The sequence below is a fragment of the Canis aureus genome, chromosome 12, assembly GCF_053574225.1.
Source record: "Canis aureus isolate CA01 chromosome 12, VMU_Caureus_v.1.0, whole genome shotgun sequence".
NCBI classification, from domain to species: Eukaryota; Metazoa; Chordata; class Mammalia; order Carnivora; family Canidae; genus Canis; species Canis aureus.
In genome coordinates, this window is record NC_135622.1 from 2,239,917 (window position 1) to 2,246,521 (window position 6,605).

A 6,605-nucleotide genomic window follows, 5' to 3' on the forward strand; every position below is an offset into this window, starting at 1 on the left:
ATTTGCACTGCAGGTCTAGAGGAGGGAGGTGGGAGGGTAAGAGGGCAAAATGAGAAATTCAAGAGTCCATGAGGGGCTTCGTGACATGGGTCAAACTTCCCTGATGCCTAACTCTTGGGTCAGGAGAATAATAGGAAATGGACATGCTAACTTTTCCTTCTGATGTTATGACTCCCCCTTTCTTTTTTTTTCTTTTAAAGATTTTATTTATTTATTCATGAGAGACACACAACAGAGAGAGAGAGAGAGAGAGAGAGAAGGGGGGGCAGCGACACAGGCAGAGAGAGAAGCAGGCTCCCTGCAGGTTGCTCGATGTGGGACTTGATCCTGGGACCCTGGGATCACCACTGGAGCCAAAGGCACCCCATCCCTACAATTCCCCCTACCTTATCCCCAGCCACTCAGGTAAGTCTGACACATGGTGGTGGGACAGGAGAAAAAAGGGAAGTCTGTCACCCCTGGACTGCCCCCGAAGAGGGAGAGGTGTCCCATCAGGGGACCTCGGAGTCAAAGAGAGTCAAAGCCAGCTGTGGGGTAGGGAACAAAAGAAGGACTAACCCCGCTGGAGGCGGCTGAAAGCACAGGTGGGACAGCCGGGTCCCTGGGACTCAGAGGCCTGGGCCGAGTGGAGGCTGGCACATTCTAACTCTTCTGCGGAGAGGCAGGCAATCTTATTAAACAACCAAATGTCAGATATCAAATATTTACACACACTATCTTGCCACGGCACATGTTTTTCCACCAGGGACACTGGTGAGACTGCTCTACTACGTGCACTGTTGCCAGAGTGAAATTCCGGAAACCTGCTCAGAAGCCTAGAACACAGGGTTTGTTTACTGTTTGTGGTCACAACACTTTGGAGGATGTGATGAAAGCTACGGTCTTCTTCCTGGAAAAATATATGCAGGTTTGCCTATTACCCTAGGGGATGGAGGTGGTAGCCCCTGCCCTGGTTGTCTCCCAAGACCTCGGATGAAAATCTAACTCCTCCCCGCCGCTGGGATGTTTCCCAGCCTCCCCTCATGCCAGCGCTGAGCCCCTCTACTTTCTCTGCCGTGTCCCACATGTACCTTGAACTTTCCCACCTTTGAATCTGGAGTCAGAGGTCCTGACTGGTCCCCCAACTGCCGGGCAGCCAGGGCCACAGGAGGGGAGGGAACAGCCCCAGCCAGTCTTGAGCACCCCCACTCCCACCTCTCTGCTTGGCCAGTGCTGGCTCCTGACTTGGTGGTGCTTTCTTGGCCTGACTCCCATCTGTCCCCGGATTTGCATTTCCCACTGTTCCCAGACTTCACAGCCCAGACTCCTGGGGCTTCTGGACACAGAGCCTGACAGAGCAAACGGGATTTGACCTCAGGAGAGTCCTCACCCTTTTCTTCTCCACCTACTCATTTACTAAAAAGCAGTCTGGGCATCACTCAGTGTGCACCATGCTCAGGTGTGAGCCATGCTCCAGAGTGTGCTGTGCTTGGGTTTGCCCCGTGCTCAGTGTGCACCATGTTTGGTGTGCCCCGTGCTCAGTGTGCACCATGCCCTGTAGTGCACTAGGCCCAGGCATGCAGGGGGCTCAGGCTGGGGGCGGCGGGCAGCCTCACGGAAGTGCACGCCTGGAGGCCTGCCGCAGGGAGACAGCAGGGCCCTGGTACCGGCAGGAGGACATGCCTTCTGAGGGGGGCCATGAATGTTCCAAGGAGAAGGTGTGTGTAAAACATGTGAGACCAGAGGGAAGAAGGCGTCAGGATGGTCTGGGAGGTGCATGTCTTTCAGGATGTGTGGACTCAGTGCCTGCAGGGAGTGCCCAGAACTGAGGAGACACGGGAGGAACCTTCCAGTATCTCCAAGCTCTACCCCGAGGGCAGGGGAAGTGGTGAAGGCACCCCCCCCCCAGGCCCCTGCTGTCCTGCTGGTCAGCGCTGCCACCTGCCACTCCATCCCTGGGGGCCTTGGGCCCTGCACCACAGGCTCTGGGATCTATTCCTCCTGGCCCCTCCCCGCCCCTGAAGACAGGCACCCACGTCCTAATTGTTTACAGGGTTGGTGCCCATCACTATTATTTTTTTAGCTGCTAATCCCCAAGAGGAGCCAGAAAAGGCTAATATAATAACCTGAGGGGGAAAAAAAAATAACCTGAGGTGTGGGTGGGCCCTGCCGTGGAGTGAGAAGCTTCCAGAATCTTCCACAATCCCCACCCTTAGTCCTGACTTTGTCCTGAAAGTGCTCCCTTCGCTTTCATTCCTTGTGGTGGACTCACTAAAGCACCCCAGCCCTCATTCTTGCATACACGTTAGAGGAATGGCTCGGACGGATTTCTGACTAGGCCGCAGAGGACGTCTTGGGGCACGACCCGGGGCATGCACCCAGTACCCGCCACGTGCCACACTCCAACACAGTCAGTTTCCTGAAAAAAGATTGTACTTTCTACCAATGATGCCCTCTGATATTTTCTACTGTCGGTACTCTATTTCCTTCCTTCCCCACCCCCCTTTTTTGGCGGGGGTGCTGTCGTCACAACCCACAGAACTGATTTCCGTACCCACTAATGGGCTGCAAGTGGCAGTCCAGGAAGTATCACGCACCGAAACGATGTGCTGAGACCGTCCCCAGGAGCCCCTCTTCCAGCTGAGATGCCCCGGCTGAAACCCGGAGTCCACCTTGGCTTCAAGAGTTATTTTGAGTTCCCAGCGGCTCCCTGGGTCTTTCTCGCTGGGGCGGGCGGGATCCAGGGGCAGCGGGAGGCACCGACAAAACGGGGGGCCACTGTGCAGGAAACCTGAACCGTACCTTACCCAGACCCCAGAAGTGCATGAACAGTTATGCCCCAGGCCGATTCCACCAGTCATATACCCTAATACCTATCACCCTGCACCCACACACAACCCCTTACCCCTCCCCCTTGAAAAAGCCCGCTTGCCCCCCACACCCCCTTGACCTCCTGGCCGCTGCCACTTCCTGCAGGCCTTGGAACCTCACCCCAGAGCGCGGTCATTAAAAGCTTGGCCACAGTAACTTCTTGCAAGATACATCTATGAAGGCAAGAGAAACCAAAGCAAAACTGAATTATTGGGATTTCATCGAGATAAGAAGCTTCTGCACAGCAAAACAGTCAACAAAACTCAAAGACAACCTACAGGATGGGAGAAGATATTTGCAAATGACGTATCAGATAAAGGGCTAGTTTCCAAGATCTATAAAGAACTTATTGAAGTCAACAGCAAAGAAACAAACAATCCAATCATGAAATGGGCAAAAGACATGAACAGAAATTTCTCCAAAGAAGACACAGACATGGCCACAAGCACATGAGAAAATGCTCCACATCACTTGCCATCAGGGAAATACAGATCAAAAACACGATGAGATCCCACCTCACACCAGTGAGAATGGGGAAAATTAACAAGGCAGGAAACCACAAATGTTGGAGAGGATGCGGAGAGAAGGGAACCCTCCTGCACTGTTGGTGGGAATGTGACCTGGTGCAGCCACTCTGGAAAACTGTGTGGAGGTTCCTCAAAGAGTTAAAAATAGACCTGCCCTACGACCCAGCAATTGCACTGCTGGGGATTTACCCCAAAGATACAGATGCAGTGAAACGCTGGGACACCTGCACCCCGATGTTTCTAGCAGCAATGTCCACAATAGCCAAACTGTGGAGGGAGCCTCAGTGTCCATCGAAAGATGAATGGATAAAGAAGCTGTGGTCTATGTATACAATGGAATATTCCTCAGCCATTAGAAACGACAAATACCCACCATTTGCTTCGACGTGGATGGAACTGGAGGGTATTATGCTGAGTGAAATAAGTCAATTGGAGAAGGACAAACATTATATGGTCTCATTCATTTGGAGAATATAAAATATAGTGAAAGGGAATAAAGGGGAAGGGAGAGAAAATGAGAGGGAAATATCAGAAAGGGAGACAGAACATGAGAGACTCCTAACTCTGGGAAACGAACTAGGGGTGGTGGAAAGGAAAGCGAGTGGGGGGTGGGGGTGACTGGGTGACGGGCACTGAGGAGGGCACTTGATGGGATGAGCATTGGGTGTTATGCTATATGTTGGCAAATTGAACTCCAATAAATTTTTTTTTAATTAAAAAAAAAAAAAAGCCTGTTTCGACCAGCTTTTGCCTGGCCTCTCTATTCCATTTCACTTGGATTAAACCTGACACTTGGATTAAACCTGACACTCGCCAGCTTAGAAATGTTCCCCTTCAGTCATTCCCACAAATAGTACAGGTTCTTGAAGTGTTAGCTCCCAGTGTTGCTCCGGCCCTGGTGTGCTGGTGAGAGGCTGGTGCGGGAAACAAGGGGAAGGCAGTGCTGTTTGGGCCTGAGAATAGCAACAATGGCAACAACAACAACAACAACAATAATAATAATCCAATATCTGAGCTTGACCAGACCCTGAGTGTGCTGGGCTTTGCCTCACTCAGCCCTCACCACAACCCCTGAGGCGGCTGTCATCCCATTTTACACATCGTGAAAGGGAACACAGAGGACCCAGCAAGGGGACAGCATGGCAAAGGAGTCCCATTGGGATTAGCCTCGGTCTTCTGGACACCTGAGCCTGGGGCTTGATAAACCCCAGATTCCCGGGGCACGACCACTCATCTAAAGGTACTTGGGAGACCTGTCACTTCTGATTTTGTGTAGAGAGTTGTCTTAGTCCACGTGGGCTGCTGTAACACGGGACCACTGACCGGGGAGCTTGCAAACTGCAGAAATGATTTCTGTCACCTCTGGAGGCTGGGGGTCCGAGCTCAGGCACCACTGTGGTCAGGTCCCTGTGAGGTCCCTGGGCTCTCCTCTGGGTTGCAGACTATCAATCTGTTGTATCCTCTCATGGTGAACAAGGGCTGCGCGCACTAATCCCCTTCACTTTTTAAAAATTTTATTTATTTATTCATGAGAGACTCACAGAGAGAGAGAGGGAGACAGAGAGATGCAGAGACACAGGCCAAGGGAGAAGCAGGCTCCGTGCAAGGAACCCGACGTGGGACCGGATCCCGGGTCTCCAGGATCGGGCCCTGGGCTGAAGGTGGCGCTAAACTGCTGAGCCACCCGGGCTTCCCCTCTAATCCCCTTCCTGAGGGCTCCACCCTTATGACCGGTCACCCCCAAAGGCTCCACCTCATAACACCATCATATACAAGGTTAGGGTTTCCACATATGAATTTTGGGGGGACACAGCATTCAGTTCCTAGGAAGTGTGTGTATCCCACAAGTAGCTGTTGCAGGGGTTCCTCACTGGGGTCCATGCTCCCTTCTCAGAGGGCTCATGGGCTTTTCTTATACATGATGGAATCAGACTTTAAAGATATGTTTTTCTGGCTAACCTTTCAAAGTGGTGCTTGGCCCATTGACCCTTCTGGCTGAGCTAAAGCATTTGAATATAAATACATTTGCTAGGCCATGATGAATCTAAGTGTGGGGTGTGTGTGTGTGTGTGTGGCAGTTGGGGGTGGGGGTGCTGGTGGTGGTGGGGTGGGTTCTGAATAACCAGAGGGCCTGTTTGTAGATCCCCATGGGGCAAGGTATGCACATGGAAAGGAGATGCTTGCATCTCTAGTGAGTGGGTGATGGGGGGCAGATCCTGTCCAGCAAAGGGGATGGAGGCTGGGAGAGCTGCTTCCTGGTCTATAAATGAGGGATTGGTCTAGACTGGGTTTCTCAGAGCCCTGTTGAGTTCCATGAGATGTTCTAAGGCTCTCCTTCCACCACCTAGGGCTTCCAGCCAGCAGCTGTTCCCAGCTTTTGTTAGGGGGGAAGAGAAGAGTCTCTGCTACTTAAAAAAAGTAGGGGGATGGGCAAAGACCATAGCAGATCCCAAATGAGGTACATTCTCATAAAACCCGTTCAGCGCTCACAGCCTCCTCCTCAAGGTCATCTAAAACAAGGGAAGTCTGAGAAAGTGTCAGCCAGAAAGACACTAGGGAGACAGGATGACTAAAGGTGACAGGATATCCCCCCTAAGATCCCAGAACAGAAAAAGGACTATGGGTAAAAACTAAGAAATAAAGTGTAGACATTAGTTAATGATAATATAACAAGATTGGTTCATTTATTGTGACAAATGCACTAATGGAAGATGCTAATAATAGAGGAAGCTAAGGACGGGGAAAATGGAAACTCTGTACTACCTTTGCTGCTTTTCTGTAAACCTAAAACCATTGTAAAATTTAAAGCTTTATTTAAAAAGAGGGAGGGCGCTGCTGTTGAGCTTCCCGACTGACTGACCGACTGACGACAGACCGATGGATGCTGGCTTTCCCTGGGCAGAGTGTGCAGCAGGCCTGGGCGTGGGCTGGGGAGACAGGCAGCTCCTAGACATTCCGAGCACTGAATCCAGCGCTGTGGGCAGTGCCTGCTGCCCAGGGACTGCAGTGGAATATGATTTCGACTTGATCTTGTGGTCTTGCCTTTGGTGTCCAAGCAGAAAAGAAGCTACCCTACCTCAAGAATTGAGAGTGAGCATTCCATAATCCTAGATGTGACACACGCTTTCATCTCTTTCCACTTTTCTTGCCACTGAACACCAACCAGCACCTCAAAAGCAATGTATCAGGGCCCCTGGGTGGCTGAGTGGTGGAGCGTCTGCCTTTGGC

At 51.5% G+C, this 6,605-nt stretch overlaps 1 long non-coding RNA gene across 1 annotated transcript; it reads left to right on the top strand.

Annotated features, from left to right (window-relative positions):
* The first annotated feature begins 245 nt into the window (after positions 1-245).
* LOC144324583 (uncharacterized) lies at positions 246-4,020 on the top strand. Its single transcript, XR_013390031.1, has 3 exons — positions 246-405; positions 746-907; positions 2,956-4,020. It is a non-coding gene; the product is annotated as an uncharacterized LOC144324583 (long non-coding RNA).
* Positions 4,021-6,605: the final 2,585 nt, after the last annotated feature.